The following is an 18,613-nucleotide window of genomic DNA, read 5'->3' on the forward strand; positions in this document are numbered from 1 at the left end:
TATATAAAATGGGGATAATCTGTTCACTTGTTCATCAAACATTTATTGAGTATGCACTGTTCTGGGAGATGAATAAGAGGGACAAAATCCCTGTCCTCTTGGAGCTTGCCGTTTAGTGGATCTAAACTGCAACCATTTATTGAGAGGAGCAATAAATAATTAAATATATAGAAAGTCAGGAAGAAGTAAAGGCTATGAAGCAAATTAAAGCAGGGCAAGGTGAAAAATAAAATCTTAAAAAAAAAGCGGGGGGTGCCTGGCTGGCTCCGTTGGTGGAGCATGTGACTCTTGATCTTGGGGTTGTGAGTTTGAACCCCATGTTGGGTGTAGAGATTACTTAAAAAGAAACTCTTGTTAAAAATCAGGGCAAGGGTGTGTGGGTGGAGGCTGGTTTAGATAGGGTAGTCAGGTAGTCCTCAAGTGGTTCACTTAGGATGTTTAAGACAGATAATTCATGTAATGCGCTCAGCTCAGTGTTGACAACAATTGAGAGCTTAACAAACATAGTATTATGTCAGCCCGCTCTACACCTCTCAGTCCATATTTTAGTCTCCAAATAGCAGTAATAATTAACGCTTATGTAGATCTTACAATGAGCTGGGCATTATTCTAAGCCCTTTACATATTTTAACTGATTTAATTCTTATAATAACTCTTATGAGGTAGGAACTGATTATCCCCTTTTATGGGGTTAGAAACTGACACATAGAAGTCCAAACAATGAGGGAGGGCTGGAGGCTGAGAATTGAACCCAGCAGGTGTCTGTTTCTAGAGGCTGAGCTGGGATGGGAGGGGCTTGTGATCAGATACCAGGAGACGGTGAAGCTGGCATAGGAAGGTTCTGATGTCAGATTGCCCAGCTTCTTATCCTGGCAGGTCTAAGCCTCTCTGCTTCAGTTTCTTCATCTCTAAAATGGGAATACCAGAACCTATCTTACCATCTAGGGACTGTGCTTAAAACATGAGCCTTCATTCTACTCTGTGGGGTCCCAGCCTGTTCAGAGACCAGCCTGGCAGGGAGTGTGAAGGGTCAAGCGGCCTCTGAAACTTCCGAAGGGAAATAAAGGCACATCAGGCAATTGTCAGAGCAACCCTAAGTTCAGCTGGAGCCCAGATCTCGGAAGCTAGGTTTTTATGATTTTGAGGGTGCCAGGGTGGAATTAGGAGACCCTTAAATGCAAAAGACAGGTGAAATCTTGGCATGGCCACAACATTCGGCGTCCGTTTCAGGCCTTACACAGCTGTCAGGAGAGGTGAAGCTTCCACGAATGTCAGGTTTGGAATGGCGCCTAGAGATCATCGAATTAGTAGATGGGTAAACTGAGCCCCAGAAAAGCTGAGTGACTTACCCAAGGTCATGAGGTGCGTTAGTAGGCAGTCAGCTGCTGCAGCCTGACAGCAGCCTCGGCTTTTCCTTGAGGCTTTCAAATCTCGGACTCTTACCTGAGCCTCCTCCGGGTGGAAAGGGCCTCACCTCGGTCCCGGTCGCTACCTACCTCATTCCCCACGTGGGTGCTGCAGGAGCCAGGAACACCGGGACTCCAGAGCGAGTTCGATTTGCGCTTGCGCACACGCGGCCAGCTCCTTGCCTTTCCCCGACTCTTTTTCTTCCCCTCCCCTGCCCTTACCGGCCTTGAGGAGGGGGGAAACTAGAGGAGCCAAGAACTTGGCCTCAGCCAATGGGCTGACGGGCCGCGGGCCCGGCCCCCTCCCTCCCTCAGTTGCCGACCAATAGAAATTTACTACAATGTTGTGGCGAACAGAGGGGGAGGGGCGCGCGCGGGCTGGCTGGCTGCGGGCCGGGCGGCCTCGCCTCACGGAGGGAAGGCGGGAGGGCGCGCGCCGGGGCCGCCTGCTCGTTCACTCGCTCGCTCGCTCCCTCCCTCCGCCGGTGGGTTAGTCAGTCAGTCAGTCCGCCAGCAGCCGGCGGGCCCGCGAGCCGCAGAGGGCCCGAGTCTCGGCGCCGGCGCCTTCTCCTGCTATTGTTCGTCGGGCGGCTGCAGCGGCGGGCTCGGGAGCCCGGGCCCCCGGGCCACCGGTGAGGCGAGGCGGCGGCGGCGCGAGAGCGGGGTTGGGGGGCGCGGAACCGTCCCCGAGGGGACGGTCCGGGCGGCCGCGGCGGCGCCGCAGCCTCTTTGTCTGCAGCCCCCCGCAGGCCCCGGGCCGGGGGCGCGGGCTCCGGGGCCTCCGCGCGCCAGAGGCTGAGGGGCTGGAGCCCAGACGCGGCCGGCCTGAGGAGAAGGAGGCGGGGGCTGCGCGGAGGGAGCGTTGCAAAGTTGGGCTTGGGGTCCGTTTTTGACGAGGTCTGCCAATCACTGTCCGCGGGCAGGAGCCTTGGAAGGAAACCAAATGGAGGAGGATTGCGGGTTCCGGGTGGTGAAGGTGTTGGGTGCAGCCGCAGAGCAGTTTCTTCGTGACGGGGTGGCTGGGCTGTCTGGAGAAGTCTGGCACGATCTGAGGGCTGGAGGGAGCCCCGCGAGGACTGGGAGACCTTCCCGCCGGAGACACCCGCCTCGTTCAAAGAGCCCCCGGGGGGCTCTGCCGCGCTCGCTCCCCGTAGTCTTCGCGGTTCCCAGGGAACCAAAGGGTTAAATCTATTCTCTCAGCATCGTGACCTCCTTTTTCAGTTCCTGCATCTGTCGACTTGGAAATATTTCCTCCTGCTTGCTGGGCTGCTTCTACCTGTGGGGAGGCTGGATGTAGGCTCGCCCTCCGAGCTGCACCACCCGGCGATTGTTCCGGGTGGGGGGCCTGCCCGACCGGGTTCCTCTTCGTCCCCAGGAACCGGCGTTCTCTGGAGAGAAAGTGATCTCACGTGCAGCAAATTGCTGACGGATTCGTTTCTGGCCACATGATAGCCACTGTCATCCTGTTGTTCCCCTAACTGTGCCCTACCAGAAATGTCTAGTCTGTGGGGACTTGTCGTTTTTGGCATGTACTGCTGATTAGGAGATAGGGGTTTGTGTGTGTGTGTGTGTGTGTGTGCGCGTGTCTGTGTGTGTTTTAAGAGATGCTGAGCCTTTTTTTAGTAGTCTGGGTGATTTCACAGCTGCTATTTTGTTCTTGCTGTTTTTAGGGAAAATTGCAAGAAATGGTTATGTCTTGTGTCTTGGATTTTATTATAGAGAGATTTATGCTCCTCTTGAGGATATACTGTATGTGCTGTTACTCACTACTGTTTTCTGTATTCTCAATCCTGGCAAAAAATTTAGTTTGCTTATGCTTTTAATCAAGCAGATTATTATAGTCCCCCTTACTTTTCATGGAAACTTGATGTACTCTTCATTTCCCTTTTCTGTAAATTGGAAACATCGTAAGTTCTTTGCCAGCTGTACAATTTTTGGCTTTGTAAAATAGTTTCTTGGGGTGTTATAATCCACGTAGAGTGCATAGCGGTGCTGGCAGTCAGCACTCAATAAATGACAGATAAAAAAGTGGATACAACTGAACATCAGATTGCTTGGCATCAAGGTACAAATTCAGATTGCTTTCTACAAGGAAGTTATAATTAAAGTAAAGAGCAGGAGTTATTCATATCTCTGGGGAAGCCAAAGAAGGGTATATCTTTGCCACTGTTAAAAGTGAGCTCACCGACAGACCCAAGCTCAGCGTGCTAACCTTCTGATTTCTCTCTCTTCTACACTTTGTTCCCTTCTATAATTGAATTCAGGCTTAGAAATAATGTTTTTAATTTTTAGGCCTTGCCAAAATTCTCCCAACATTTATACCAAATATCTCATAGATGAGTCCCCAATCTACCTTTCCACCTTTATTCTCCTTATTACTTGTATTTTTCAACCAAGAAGAACTGTTCAGTAATAACTCGTGCTTTCCCTTTGGCCATGCGGTTCCATCTATGCTTGTCATATATATTCTTCCTGACTGTTTTCAAAGTCTTTTACCTTAAAAATGCTCCATATCTTAGTAATTTGAAGTACGGGGGAAAAGTTCCATATATGGAAGGAACTTGATGGAGTTTGCTTTAACTGGTGTTTGTTAAAAGGATTTAGGTCCTAAGTGTCCCATTGATGTGTGCAGCCCTTACTAGTAAATAGATGATGGCCGATGATGGATTGGGAAAACTACTTAGGCTTCCATTCTACTCACAGCTAAGAACCCTGCCAGTTGGTAAGTTTAAGTTTAATGCTTGGAAATTCTGGCTGTCAGCAAATAGACTAAGCTACTATAAATAGACTAAGCTAATCTAAGCTAATAGACCCATCTTTTAGGTAGGTCTCTGCTTGCTTTATGCATCTCTCTCTTCTCTTTCTTGGTGGTCTAACGGTCAGCATTTCCTTAATGTTTGTTAAGCACTTAAAACATAATTGTGGTGTTCAAGTAGAAGATATGTTGAACAAACCTATTTTTTAAAGTAGGCTTATCCTCAAAATAAAATATGAAATAACATAACAATTTATATGATGTTAGCAAAATAATACACACATTTTCCTCTTTGCATATTTAAAAGTGCTTTCATCTTATCCCTTTTTTTCCCTTATGAAACACTTCTAAGCTAATATCTAAATTAACAAATGATTTTAAATGATTCCTGTCTCCTCTGAAAAAAATGGTTGTGGTATTTGTTGAGGTATGACCTATATATTTTTTCCTGTTACTCTCTTTTGTTGGGTTTGTGCCCTACACTTAAAGTTCACCAGTGTGATGTTTTCTCTTGTGCAGCTTGAGTTTAACATTTTTGGAAATTACAGAGCTAGCCTTCTGTCCCATTCTTCAGTTTTTATGGTCTTAATTTTAAACAAATTCATAATAATATGGGACATGGTGTGCTTATAGTGTTTACTGCCTACTTTTGCTAAGAAAGCTTCACAGTTAAGTCCATCAGAAGTGTTGCCTAAAAGTCACAGGATTCTTGAATTCTTTGCAGGTACTTTGATATGTGTACCCATAGATTGTAATTTAAAATATATGGTCTAGGGGCACCTGGGTGGCTCAATTGGTTAGGCTCAGGTCACGATCTCATGGTTCATGGGTTTGAGCCCCGCGTTGGGCTCTGTGTTGACAGCTCAGAGCCTGAAGCCTGCTTCAGATTCTGTGTCTCCCTCTCTCTCTCTGGCCCTCCCCTGCTGGTGCACGTACTTTGTCTCTCTGCTCAAAAATAAATGAATAAACATTAAAAAATGTATCTAAATAAGACATAGGTCTATAATTTGTGATGTGAGTGATAGGGCTTGCATATATTGTTTTCTGAATGTCCAAATCCAATTTAATATTGGTGATCTGATTTTATAACTTTGGTGTATCAGTGGCCATGGCCGCCGAATTTTGTTCTGAAATCAAGAGGAGCATACGGTTAGGCCACAATCTGTTTCCCTGTTATCTAAGAAGCTGTCCAGCCCAAGTGCTGCCAGTGTATTTTTCCAAGAGCCTTATCAAATTTGTGATTGGTCACATGGCAAATTCAGATTCAGATTCATCTCTACTTCTAAAGAACTTATTTTTTCCTCTATTGCTTGAGAATGGAATCACCTTATTTTGTGAGCTAAGCAATAATTTTAAGAGCTTTTTTCTAATGACATCTTTGCTTTTTTCTCAAACACTCCCAATGATGAAACTTAAAAACATTTAAAAGAGGCCTCTGAATTTATCAGGTTTGGGTCTTATTTATGTAGAGAATCTAGAATTATTAGAAGGTAATTGATTCATAATATTTAAAATAGCATTTAGTTGGCAAAAAGCCAGATTCCAAATATATTTGTTAATTTTTGCTTTTTATTTAAGTTTGTTGAAAGTATGTCATTATGTCCTTTTTATGAGTGGATTTATGGTATGTTCAGTAAAATGCAGTATAACAAATAATCTGTTGTACACACTGGGTTAAATTAGTATTTTGATTTACTCTGGGGCCAAAAAATGAATACACAGTGAGAAAGATTAAAGAAGCTATAGCAATGAACAGTATTTAGAAACTGGAGGCGTTAGAAAGGAGAACTTTGATATTTTATTTTGAGTGCTGATCTTATTTAGAATTAGCTGCCTCACTGACGCTACTTCACATGTTGGTTTTAGGAAAGTTTAATGAGAGAATCTGACTATGATGAAAGTCTGTTTGTACTTATTTTTGTTAATTATTTTTGTTAAATGGGATTGTATTCACCTTGAAGTATTGAAAATAAACTGGGTAGCTCTTTGGACTTTAAAGAAAAGCAAAATCCCAATATAGTGTGTGGCCAGTACAATTCAATGAATGACTTGGAGACACTTTAATATACCCTACCCCCTAATCTTTATCAGCATCCTTCAAAGTTGCCCTAAGTAAATATGCTATCCCTAAAAGTCCCCTATATATGAAAATTCCAGAGCCATTCTGGCATCATGTTTATTTTATTATTTATTATTTTGTTATTGCACTTATTAAGACCAGTTCTCATATTGCAGTTATCTCTTAATTATCTCCAGAATAAATCCATATGGATTAAACTGTGATTGTTTATGACTCTCTCCCTTTCATGGCTGAGGGTTCTTTGGGTCACTGCCACCAAATTAATCTAGGCCCTCTTCTATCATTCTCAACTCTTGGGGAAATCTCTGTAGAAATTAAAATTGTTTCTGAGCTATGTGGAGTGGAGCCTTGGGTAGGGTTAAAGTAATCTTGGCAGAGTGGGTAGGAAAAGGCAAGATTATCTGATGGAATAGATAGGAACAATGACTATTTATGTTGGTAAATAAGATTGGAAGAAGCAGTAGAAGCAGCAGCTCTATTAATATTATCTAATTCTATTCTATATTCAATGTTTCTGTAAAATTCTATTATCTAATAATACTATCTATTAATAGGGACAGGAACACCTGTTTCTTTTTGGAAGTAGTTGGAAATACTAAGATAAAATAGCGTATAATGTATACTCTTGAAGTTGAAGTTAATTTTGATTTATAAATGCAGACTGCCTGTTTCTTGCACCTTCCATCGTCTACAAAAAGTGTCCTTATCCAGGGGTGCCTGGGTGGCTCAGTCAGTTGGGCGTCCAACTTCGGCTCAGGTCATGATCTCATAGTTGGTGAGTTTGAGCCCCGTGTCGGGCTCTGTGCTGACAGCTCAGACACTGGAGCCTGCTTCGGATTCTGTGTCTCCCCCTCTGCCCCTCTCCTGCTCACAATCTGTCTATCTCTAAAAAATAAATACACATTAAAAAAAATTAAAATATAAAAAGTGTCCTTATCTAAACCGACTTTTTTTTTCAACGTTTTATTTTTTTATTTTTTTATTTTTGGGACAGAGAGAGACAGAGCATGAACGGGGGAGGGACAGAGAGAGAGGGAAACACAGAATCGGAAACAGGCTCCAAGCTCTGAGCCATCAGCCCAGAGCCTGACGCGGGGCTCGAACTCCCGGACCGCGAGATCGTGACCTGGTTGAAGTCGGACGCTTAACCGACTGCGCCACCCAGGCGCCCCTAAACCGACTTTTGGTAGGCTCTCTATACGTCTGAATTGTGGACTGGATACAACATAGAGGTTGAGATACTTTCTACATTAATATTCATACAGAAAACTTTTATATTCTATTTTGATAATATCTGCATTAAGTCATAAAAAAATTATAAAAGTTTTGGATAATTCTCAGTGATTTAACAGCATTAAGGCATAGAGTTATTTTGGGGTGCCCGGGTGGCTCGTTTGGTTGAATGTTGGACTCTTGGTTTCCGCTAGGGTCGTGATCTCACAGTTTTGTGGGTTCGAGCCCCACATTGGACTCTGGGCTGCTGGTGCAGAGTCTGCTTGGGATTCTCTTTCTCTGTGCCCCTCTCCCGCTAGTGCTCTCTCCATCTCTCTTAAAATAAATAAGTAAACAAACAAAAAAAAGAAAGCATAGGGTTATTTTGAATTGGTTAAATTTAAGCCTGTGACCCACAAGTGAAATAGAAATGCATACTTTGGGTAATTTATGAATATATATAGTACTATGTCAAGGTTGAGTTGTGATTGCTATTCAGCTATTACTTAATGCTGATATAAATTAAATAGCTCTATTAGAATCATTTTATTTTTTTATTTTTTATTTTTCTAAAAAATTTAAAGTTTATTTATTATTCTTGAGAGATAGAGACAGAGCATGAGCAGGAGAGGGGCAGAGAGAGGAGGAGACACAGAATCTGAAGCAAGCTCCAGGCTCTGAGCTGTCAGCACAGAGCCCGATGAGGGGCTTGAACTCACCAACCGCAAGATCATGACCTGAGACGAAGCCGGACGCTTAACTGACTGAGCCACCCAGGCGCCCCTATTAGAATCATTTTAACGTAATGAGAGCTTAACAGTAATCTTTGAGTATATTATCTTATAAAGAATTGCCATTAAATTTTTTTTTAATGTTGATTTACTTTTGAGGGAGAGAGAGAGACAGAGTGTGAGTAGCGGAGGGGCAGAGAGAGAGGGAGGTGCAAAATCTGAAGCAGGCTCCAGGCTCTGAGCTGTCAGCGTAGAGCCCCACATGGAGCTCGAATTCCGATGGCCAGATCATGACCTGAGCCAAAGTGGGACACTTAACCATCTGAGCTACCCAGGCGCCCCAAGAATTGCCATTTTAATTTGTATGTCAAGTATTTTTTTTTAATGTTTGTGTATTTATTTTGAGAGAGAGAGAATCCTAAGCAGGCTCCAAACTCAGCATTAGAACTTGACAGGGGCTGGACTTGATCTGACGACTGAGAGATCCTGACCTGAGCCAATATCAAGAGTTGGATGCTTAACTGGCTGAGCCACCCAGGTGCCCTTATCAAGTATTTTAATTTACCAATTTGAACTTCTATGTATATTCAAGTGAGAAGTTTTTTACTTTAATAATACACTTGGCACAGGTTGTTGAATTTCATGTTTCCCTCTAATTTTGACCATATAGACACAGGCAGAACTGTCAAGAGCTCCAACAATTTAAGCCCTCAAATTTTACCTGCCAACTATTTCAGTATGCAATAGGGACTCATGGAAGGGATCTTAAAAGTGAAGGCACTTCCCCCCCCTCCCCACTTGCCATTTCTTGCCCTTTTATCAATTTTTTTAATGATTCAGAGAATTGACAGTGTTGCTAACTTACTACCTGTGAGTCCTGATAATCTTGATGGTATTATGTAATTATATAAACCTTTTGCATGGTGTCATATGATGTTGTATATATGCCCTCCCACATGTGTGTCTTTAGAGTAATTTCTTTCCATCTGCTGTTGGAAATGAGCTCTTTGTGAGGTTATTTTTAAATCTTCAAGCTTTCTGGCATCCTCAACTCTTGAAATAACATAGTTGCTTTTGAAGGCAAGAAAATCCACATAGTGTAGTTAGTGTTTTTTTCCAGTGAAAATGTAAATAGCATTTTATTTTAAAAATTATGTCCTGTGTTCTAAACAGGCAAACATGTATTTTATTTTTAGATGGTCTCCAGATAATTTTGTTTAAATGTAGGAAATAATCAGTTGGTTGTTGCCAAGTAGATAAAATAAAGGAGAAGTACTTAACGGAAGGGATGCCAAGAATAAGAAACCTGTTAGAAGAAAGAGGTTTCAAAGATATTTTATTCTCTGAAGGCTTATTGGTATCCTTTTCTAAACTTGTGCAGCGTTTATTTGTTATGTATCAGATTTGTTGTGTTTTGTTTTATATTGTATATAAAACTGCTATTCCCCAATGAGATTGCCAGGTTCTGAGGGACAGAGTGTCAGTATCCTGTCATTTCATCCTCATCACCTCAAACACAGATATTGCATAGTACAGTAGCTAGAGACATAACATAGGGGACACACTAGACGTATAGAGGTGTAGTGAGAATGTGAATTCCCAGGGTAATTAAGATTTAAGACTTGGGTTGTAATTCTGACTGCTTCTGATTGCCTTTCTGTGTGTGTGTGTGTGTGTGTGTGTGTGTGTGTGTCATATTTTCTTGGAAAGTAAGTTAGAGATATCATGACCCTTTACTCCTAAACACTTTGGTATGCATAGCCTAGGAATAAAGATATTATCCTACATAATTATAATGCTATTATTATACCTAAGAAAATGAACAATCTTTCTATAATATCAACCAATATCAAATCCAATGTCATCTTCTTAGCAAGATTCATCCAATGATTCCTTTTTTCCAGATACTATTTCTGTTGACTTATTCTTGCTAGTTGTATTGTCTCTAATATGACCATAATGAACACTGCTTAACAAGAAATATTCAGTAATTAAGTACTCCCTTTGATGTTTTATGTAATTGAAAAGACTAGCATTGGGGTGAATGATTGCAATAATCATAACATCATCTATAAATAAATATACTATAGAATATATCAGGTGGCCAAAGGGCAAGGTGTTTCTGTTTTGTTTGGTTTTTAGACTTTTCTTATGCCTACGGTGGTAGGCAGGCTCTAAGATGGCGTCCAGTGATTTCTGCCTCCTGGTATTCATGCCCTTGTGTAATCCCTTCCTCTTGAATGTGGCCTGGACCTGGTGACTTAACTTCTAATGAATAGAATATAGCACAAGTGGTGGGATGTCACCTCCAAAATTAGGTTGAGAAAGGCTTTGGCTTTTGTCTTGGGACCTCTCATCTTGGGCACTTTCTGGCTCTCTTCCTGTCATTTGGATCACCAGCTGCCATATCCTAAGATGTACAGGCAGCCTGTAGAGAAGCCCACATGGTGAGAAACCAAGTCTGTCAGCAACAATGTAAGTGAGCTTGGAAGCAGATCTTCCTTTTTTTTTTTTAAAGGGAACTTAAAAAAAAATGTTTATTTATTTATTTTGAGAGACTGAGAGTGAGAGAGCCAGGGAGGGGCAGAAAAAAGGAGAGAGAATCCAAGCAGGCTCCTGAGCTGAAATCAAGAGTCGGATGCTTAACAGGATGGTTAACTGATTGAGCCACCCAGGCGCCCCTGGAGACAGATCTTCTGAGGCCTGATAACAGCCATGTGAGTGAGCTTGGAAGCAGATTCTTCAGGCGGGAGTTGAGCCTTGAGAGGAATGCAAACATGGTTGACACTTGACTGCAGTGTCGTGAGAGACCCTGAGCCAAAGGCACCTAGCTAAGCCGTGCTTGGATTCTTGATCCATATAAACTAAAATAATAAATGTTTGTTGTTTTGGGGCACCTGGATGGCTCTCTCTCTCTCTGTTAAGTGTCCAGCTTCAGCTCAGGCCGTGATCTCATGGTTCATGAGTTTGAGCCCTGAGTCAGTTTCTTCTGCTGTCAGCACACAGAGCACCCTTCAGATCCTCTGTTCCCCTCTCTCTCTGCCCCTCCCCCACTTTTGTGTGTGTGCTCGCGCTTTCTTAAAAATACACATTTAAAAATAAACAGACAAAAGTTTGTTGTTTTAAGCCACCAAGTTTTGGGGGTAATTTTTTTTAAGATTTTATTTTTAAGTAATCTTTACAACCAATGTGGAGCTTGAACTCATAATCCCAAGATCAAGAGCCACATGTTCCACTGATGGAGCCTGCCAGGTGCCCGGTTTTGGGGGTAATTTGTTGTACAATAGATACTAATACATCTACCATTTATTAATTTAATACATTTTTATTGGTCATCTGCTATTTACCAGGCACTGTCCTAATTGCATTGGGACACGCAGTGAATAAAGTAGAAATGTCTTTTCTTTTGGAGCTTACCTTTTAGTGGGAGAGAACAAATAATAAGTATACAAATCAGGGGTAAAGTAGAAGATTTTCGTGAGGATCAGGGAAAGCAGGATAAGGGGATAAAGAGTGAGGGAGATGGGGTGGATATTTTATTTTATTTTATTTTAAAGTAGGCTCCACGCTGGGTGTGGGGTCACAAGTTCAACGTGGGGTTAGAACTCATGACCCTGAGATCAAGAGTCAGATGCTTAACTGACTAGGCATCCCTGGGGTGGCTATTTTAGATAGTAGACAGAGTGGTCCCTTAACCCACCTAGGCATCCCTGGGGTGGCTATTTTAGATAGTAGAGAGAGTGGTCAGAGGTGACCTGTCTGGTAAGGTGACTTTTGAGCAGTAGAATGATATCTAGAGAAGAGCATTCCAGGCAGAAGAACAATAGGTACAAAGGTTATGCATGTTTGGTGTGTTTGAGAAATGTTAAGTAAGCCAGTGGGGCAGGATCAAAATGATTTGGAGAAAAGAGTAGGAATTTAGTTCAGAAAGCTTGTAGGTAGGAGAAGGGATGTGCATGTAGTACCTTGCTGGCTATGCTATAGGCTTTGCGTTTTTTTCTGAGATGGGAATTCGCGGGAGGATTTTGAGCAGAGAAATGGCATGATCATTTAATGCATATTAACTGATTATGCACAATGAGCAGGACCCTGTGGGTGTAATGTGATCACAAAAATGTAGAAGACGTGACTCTTGTCTTAAGGAAGTTTAATGATCTAGTGTTAGTAGAAATGACTGGACATGTACAAAAAACTTAAGAATAGTGGCACTGTGTCATGGAAACACATGTAGTTATGGGAAAAGCACAGAGTAAAACCTGGATTAAGATTCTCGCTCTTCTGGGGCGCCTGGGTGGCGCAGTCGTTTAAGCGTCCGACTTCAGCCAGCTCACGATCTCACAGTCCGTGAGTTTGAGCCCCGAGTCAGGCTCTGGGCTGATGGCTCAGAGCCTGGAGCCTGTTTCCGATTCTGTGTCTCCTTCTCTCTCTGCCCCTCCCCCGTTCATGCTCTGTCTCTCTCTGTCCCAAAAATAAAAAAATAAAAAACGTTGAAGATTCTCGCTCTTCTACTTGATTTCATACATTTCAAGCAACTATTTACTAAGTGGTATTATATGTGAGATAAAATAATGCTAGTGTTTGTTGATGACCTGTATGAACTGAGTGAGTTCTGTGTTGTGTGCTTTATAGATATGACATAGGTGTTGTTGAAGAGTGAGCTCCAGCACTTGGATGCCTGGTTTTAAATTCTAGTTGTGTCACTCTTTGCTTGGTGACCGTGGGCAAGTTACTTAATTTTGGTACCTCAATACTCATTAAAATTTTTTTTTAATATTTATTTATTTTTGAGAGAGACCCAGACAGAATGCCAGTGGGTTAGGGGCAGAGAGGGAGACAGAATTGGAAGCAGGCTCCAGGCTCTGAGCTATCAGCACAGAGCCAGACGCAGGGCTTGAACTCATGAGCCATGAGATCATGACCTGAGTGAAGTCGGACACTCAACCGACTGAGCCACCCAGGCGCCCCACCTCAATACTCATTATATAACATGGGGATGATAAAAATATCTGTACCTTTTACAGATTATTATGATTAAATGAGTTAATATATGTAGTTAGAACATTGGCACCAGATAAATGCTAGCCATTATTTTTTCATTTAAACCTTACCACATCCCCTATGCAGCAGGTATGATTATAATCCCATTTTACATTTCAAGGAGCAGGTTAAAAAGTTAAGTAGCTTGTACAAAGTTAGACGATTAGCAAGTGAAAATGGTCTTCAAAGCCACATTCTTTACTGCTGCACCTTTGCTTACTCAGTATATGCATGAGCAAGCAGGGAAAGAGATCTGGATACAGGCCTTCTGTCAAAGGTAATGATTTAATGATTATGCTCTTGTGAAAGTACTTTTCCATGCCTTAGATTCCTCTTCTGTAAAGTGAGGATGATACTCACATTACATAGTAATAACAAAGAAAAACAAACATTATTGTGTGCCTACAGATAGTGTTAGTTCCTTTTCCCCTCGATAAAATATGGCCTCATAGAGATGGGAAATAATCTATAGTTAAGGAGAATAATTTTTGCTTCTTGATCCATATCTTTTTTCTACTTAAATTGGGTATCTACATGCATCTATGATTATTATATAAAAATAAATGTAATTTAGCTCTACAGGATTTTATGTGTGTCTAGTGGTGATCTTTGCATTTGATTCAGACTTCTATAAAATTTTTAAGCCTAAGTGTGAGTTTTCTAAAGACCCATTTCACAGCAACTCTGGCTTCATAGCTTCATTTCCGGGTTGGTAGGACGTGATCATGTGGTTGATGTCCCCATTGTTGCTTTTATCTTTTGCAGCAGATGTGAAAGTAAACATACGAGGCTGAAAAACAGGAAGGGGTTTGGCTGATTTTCGTTGAGAGGGTATTTTTGCAGGGGAGCTTGCACACAAGCCACCTGAAATCTGAACTGCCTTGAATCTTTGCGACTTTTAGCAGATACAATAAGATATACATTAATGGGTTAAAGTAAATAAAAAAGCAAATGATTGTGAAGTTTAACCAACTCATGAATTTGCATATATTTTTGCATTTAAACATATTGGAGAAGTGAGAGAGTGTGTTCCTCTTTTCATTTGAACAGCAAACTGATGTATAACTTTATAGTCACTCCAATTCAATTCTGGGTTCTTTTTACCTGGAATAATTTTTCAGTGAGAAAGTACAGACTTCTTTGTTATTGTTATTGTTATTGATGTCTGTTCTAATATCATTATACTTGAACTTATTCAAAAGTCAAAACTTAAGACAGTACTTTTCTAGTTGGCTCTTGTCTTTGTTCCTAAGGAAGGGAATTAACACATAATCAAACGCTAGCTATATACCAGGTAATACTCTCCATATATGCTAACTCGGTGCATATATTAATTATAAATCCATCTTTGACATTCAATTCATAATGAGTTTTTATTGCTTTGGTGAAATCCCTTCCTCTTTCCCGTTTTCTTCTTCCTTCTTATACCCTCCCTTTCTTCCTTCCTCTTCCTTTCTTAAATGATTCTCTCTCATACTCTTGCTGAACAGTTTTCTATTAATAGCGTTTCAGAGGCAGTGTGATGTAGCGGTCAATAAAGAGAGGGGTTTTGGAATCAGATAGACCTGGGTTTACAGTAAGATTGTTTCTGATAGGAAAAAACCTTTCTTTTATAATAAATAAAAGCCCAGAACCTCCAGAGTTGGCTTTAGAAGGACATTCTGCACATGTGGTGGAATAATTGGAGCTCACAGTAGGGACTTTTGTTCCCAAAGATTCAAGATTTCTCTTGAGAAATGCCTTGCTGACCTCAGGGACTGTTCTTTTCTCTTTAATTTTCTGTCCCAAAGGTGAAGTCTTCTCTTAATACTCCTGTAGTACACAGCTGAGACCAGGCTGGAACATTTAGTACTTTACTAGAGGCGAAGAGATACCAAAAGGAAATAAACACAGAGGTACACTTTGATATAATCTGGTTTACAAGATAAAACTCCTTTTCAATTTGTGCTCTTCTTTCGGAATACCTCCCTTCTTGACCCTAACACATATACCTGCCTTTCAGTGGCAGAAGCCGTCTCTAACTCTTCTACCTGGAGTGCCTCCAGCAGCATATCCAGATTGCTCTCAACCCAGGGGAGGAGGCTCAGAGGACATAGGGATTCTTTATCTTGCCAGCATATGGTTATATATGAGAGAAGACCCATTCCTTGCTGGTGATCAATACCAGGTCTCTACAACTCTTAGGGGAGACCACAGTTACTCATAGAATATCAAATTACTATTCACTGAAGAGAAACACAAACAGTAGAGGGGATTTGGGGTAGAGGTGGGAGGGGAGTTTCATTTTAACCATTTACCCCAGATCATAATATCTCTGATCATAGTTTAGTAATTTGGCACAAAATAGCTCTGAATAAATATTCCCTTCCCATTCTTTGATTCTTAACACCATGTGATACCTGAGGAGCTACCCTTTAGTTTATTGTAATTTTGATCTCAGAGTTTTGGTTGAGGAGATTCTAGTACTTAATTAGGTCCAAAGTTTGGCTGAGAACAGTGGTGATGAACATAGCTGGTGTGATCAGAATGGAACACCTGGTGCCCTGAGCAGGCTTGAGTTTAAATGTTAAAGGAGGTGTCCTTTGTATCACAGACTATTAATTGTGCAAGAGGATATGGAACTAGGTTATTGATACAAGGTTCATGGGCTTATTTCTAAGATAGCCAAAGAGTATTAGGGTCAAAGACCTTTGGAGTCACAGGCCTGGTTTGGTATCCTGGCTCTGGTACTGATTAGCTGTGTGTAATTGGGCATGTTATCCTTCCTGTTTCTCAGTTCCTTCATCTGTTTAATTTATACAACATTTAACATTATAAGTTACCTTTTAGAACTACTGAAAAGATTAGAAATAATTGACTCTTAAACAAACTTCGGGGTTAGGGACACTGACCCCTGCGCAGTAAAAAATCCATATGTAACTTTTGACTCCCCCAAACTTAACTGCTACTAGCCTACTGTTGACCAAAAAAGCCTTACTGATAAATAGTCGATTAACATATATTTTGTATGGCATATATATTACAGATGAATTCTTATAATAAAGTAAGCTAGAGAAAAGAAAATGTTATCAAGAAATCATAAGGAAGGGAAAATACTTATAGTACTGTGTTTATACAAAAAAAATCCACATATAAGTGGATCTGTGCAGTTCAAAATCGTGTTGCTCAAGAGTCAATGGTAAAATGTAATATGCTTAACATAGTGCCTCACAGGTAGTGGACACTTAACAAGTAGAAACTAATTATCATTATTATTTTAAGTGACATTCCCTTAAAATCTAGCTTGTACTTTGACTTATATATGTTCTGACCTTGGCTTTTTTTTTTTTTTGACAGCTTTATTGAGATATAATGAACATACCATACAATTTACCCATTTACACTATACAATTCAGTGTTTTCTAGTATGCACATAAGGTTTTGTAGCCATCATCTCAATCTAATTTTAGAACACTTTTGTCAGCCCATAAAGAAACTCCAAACCCATTAGCAGTCAATTCCCATTCCCTACTCTGCAACTCCAGTGCTAGGCAACCACTGACTGCTTTGTGTTTCTATTTGACTTATTCTGGACATTTCAAATAAATACAGTCATACAATATATGGTCTTTTGTGACTGGCTTCTTTCACTTAGCCTAGAATATTCAGGATTTATCCACATGGTAGTGTGTATGAATAGCTCATTCCTCTTTATTGCTGAATAATATTCCATTGTATGAATATGAATATACCACATTCTATTATTTTTATTGATTTATCCAATTTAAAACAGTTTAAGTATAATTAACATATAATGTTATATTAATTTCAGGCATGCAATGTATTTATTCAACAGTTCTATACAGTATTGCTCACGATGATGAGTGTAATCATTTGTCATCATACATCATTATTACAGTATTATTGCTTCCTTGTACTGTACTTTTCGTGACTATTTTATAACTGAAAGTTTATATCTCTTAATCTCTATCTGTTGTACCTCCCCACCACCCCCCCCCCCACACACACACCTTTTATTTATCCATTCATCAACTGATAGACATTTGGGTGGCTTTCATTTTTTGACAATTATGAATAATGCTGTGTGAACATGTGTCTTCATTTTTCCTGGGTATATACCTAGGAGTGAAATTGCTGGTTATATGGTACTTACTTCTATGTTAACATTTTGAAGAATTGCTTTTGGCTGTTTTTTAACCATTTCTCTCTCTCTCTTTTAATGTTTATTTATTTATTTTTGAGAGAGAGTGAGAGAGCATGTATGTGGTGGAGGGGCAGAGAGGAGGGAGAGAGAGAATCCCAAGCAGGCTCCACACTATCAGTGCAGAGCCCGACGCGGGGCTCGAACTCACAAAATGTGAGTTCATGACCTGAGCCGAAATCAAGCGTCAGATGCTTAATCGACTGAGCCACCTAGGTGCCCTATTTTCTTCTCTTTGATTTCATGTTCTCCTGTTTTCTATCAACCATCTTCACCAGTAGTTCTTGGGGAACTATTTTTGATTACATTCTTACTGTTTACCTGTACCCCATCTTGCTTAAACAGATAATGTCATTGCAAATGAATCTCTATTTTTCTATATATGTAACACCTATCCATGCAACGTTCTTTTCCATTTCATCAGGTTTTTTTTACCGTTTTTTTTCCCTCTGGGTAAAAATGGTTTTAAGAAATAAATGTTCTAAGTAAAATTCCACTGAAATTGGACCCATGCCTTGTTATGGTATACCTGGTGGTGAAAACTCAAAATCTGTGATGAGAGGAGAGTTATTTATTTATTTATTTATTTATTTACTGATTTATTTAGAGAGAATGAGTGGAGGAGGGGCAGAAAGAGAGGGAGAGAGAGAATTCCAAGCAGGCTTTGCACTGTCAGATGGGGCTCCATCCCATGAACTGTGAGATCATGATCTGAGCCAAAATCGAGTAGGAACCTCAACTGACTGAGCCACCCAGGTGCCCTGAGAAGAGAGATCTTTAAATAGATCTTTAATACAGTGATACTAAAAGTATGAGGCAGGCTAAATTATTCCATCAGTACTTGAGATGCTTAACAACAGCGGCTTTTTAAAGAAGAAGAATATAGGGGCGCCTGGGTAGCTCAGTCGGTTAAGCGCCCGACTTTGGCTCAGGTCATGATCTCACAGTCCGTGAGTTCGAGCCCCGCATCGGGCTTTGTGCTGACAGCTCAGAGCCTGGAGCCTGTTTCAGATTCTGTGTCTCCCTCTCTCTGACCCTCCCCTGTTCATGCTCTGTCTCTCTCTGTCTCAAAAATAAATAAATAAACATTAAAAAAAAATTTTAAAAATAGAAGTACAGAAAGTTCCACAAGGTTGAACTAAGTCAGGCTTACTTAAAAAAAAAAAAAAAAAAGATAAAGAAAAAGAATAT

The 18,613-nt window shown here is 40.8% G+C and overlaps 1 protein-coding gene across 36 annotated transcripts in view; it reads left to right on the forward strand.

Moving 5' to 3' along the window:
- EPB41 (erythrocyte membrane protein band 4.1) overlaps nucleotides 1-18,613 on the forward strand; it is a 198,351-nt gene that overhangs the window by 17,965 nt on the left and 161,773 nt on the right. For 5 of the 36 annotated variants that reach the window (XM_043574261.1, XM_043574265.1, XM_043574264.1 and 2 more), the window contains exon 1: nucleotides 1,847-2,038. The exons of 16 other annotated variants lie outside the window; for them this stretch is intronic. The gene's annotated coding sequence lies outside the window, so the exon portion shown is untranslated. Of the gene's footprint in view, nucleotides 1-1,767; nucleotides 2,039-18,613 lie in introns of those variants that run through there. 15 more of the 36 variants (XM_043574279.1, XM_043574267.1, XM_043574280.1 and 12 more) reach the window with 9 other exon arrangements.

The sequence above is a fragment of the Prionailurus bengalensis genome, chromosome C1 (assembly GCF_016509475.1).
Source record: "Prionailurus bengalensis isolate Pbe53 chromosome C1, Fcat_Pben_1.1_paternal_pri, whole genome shotgun sequence".
Taxonomy (NCBI): Eukaryota; Metazoa; Chordata; class Mammalia; order Carnivora; family Felidae; genus Prionailurus; species Prionailurus bengalensis.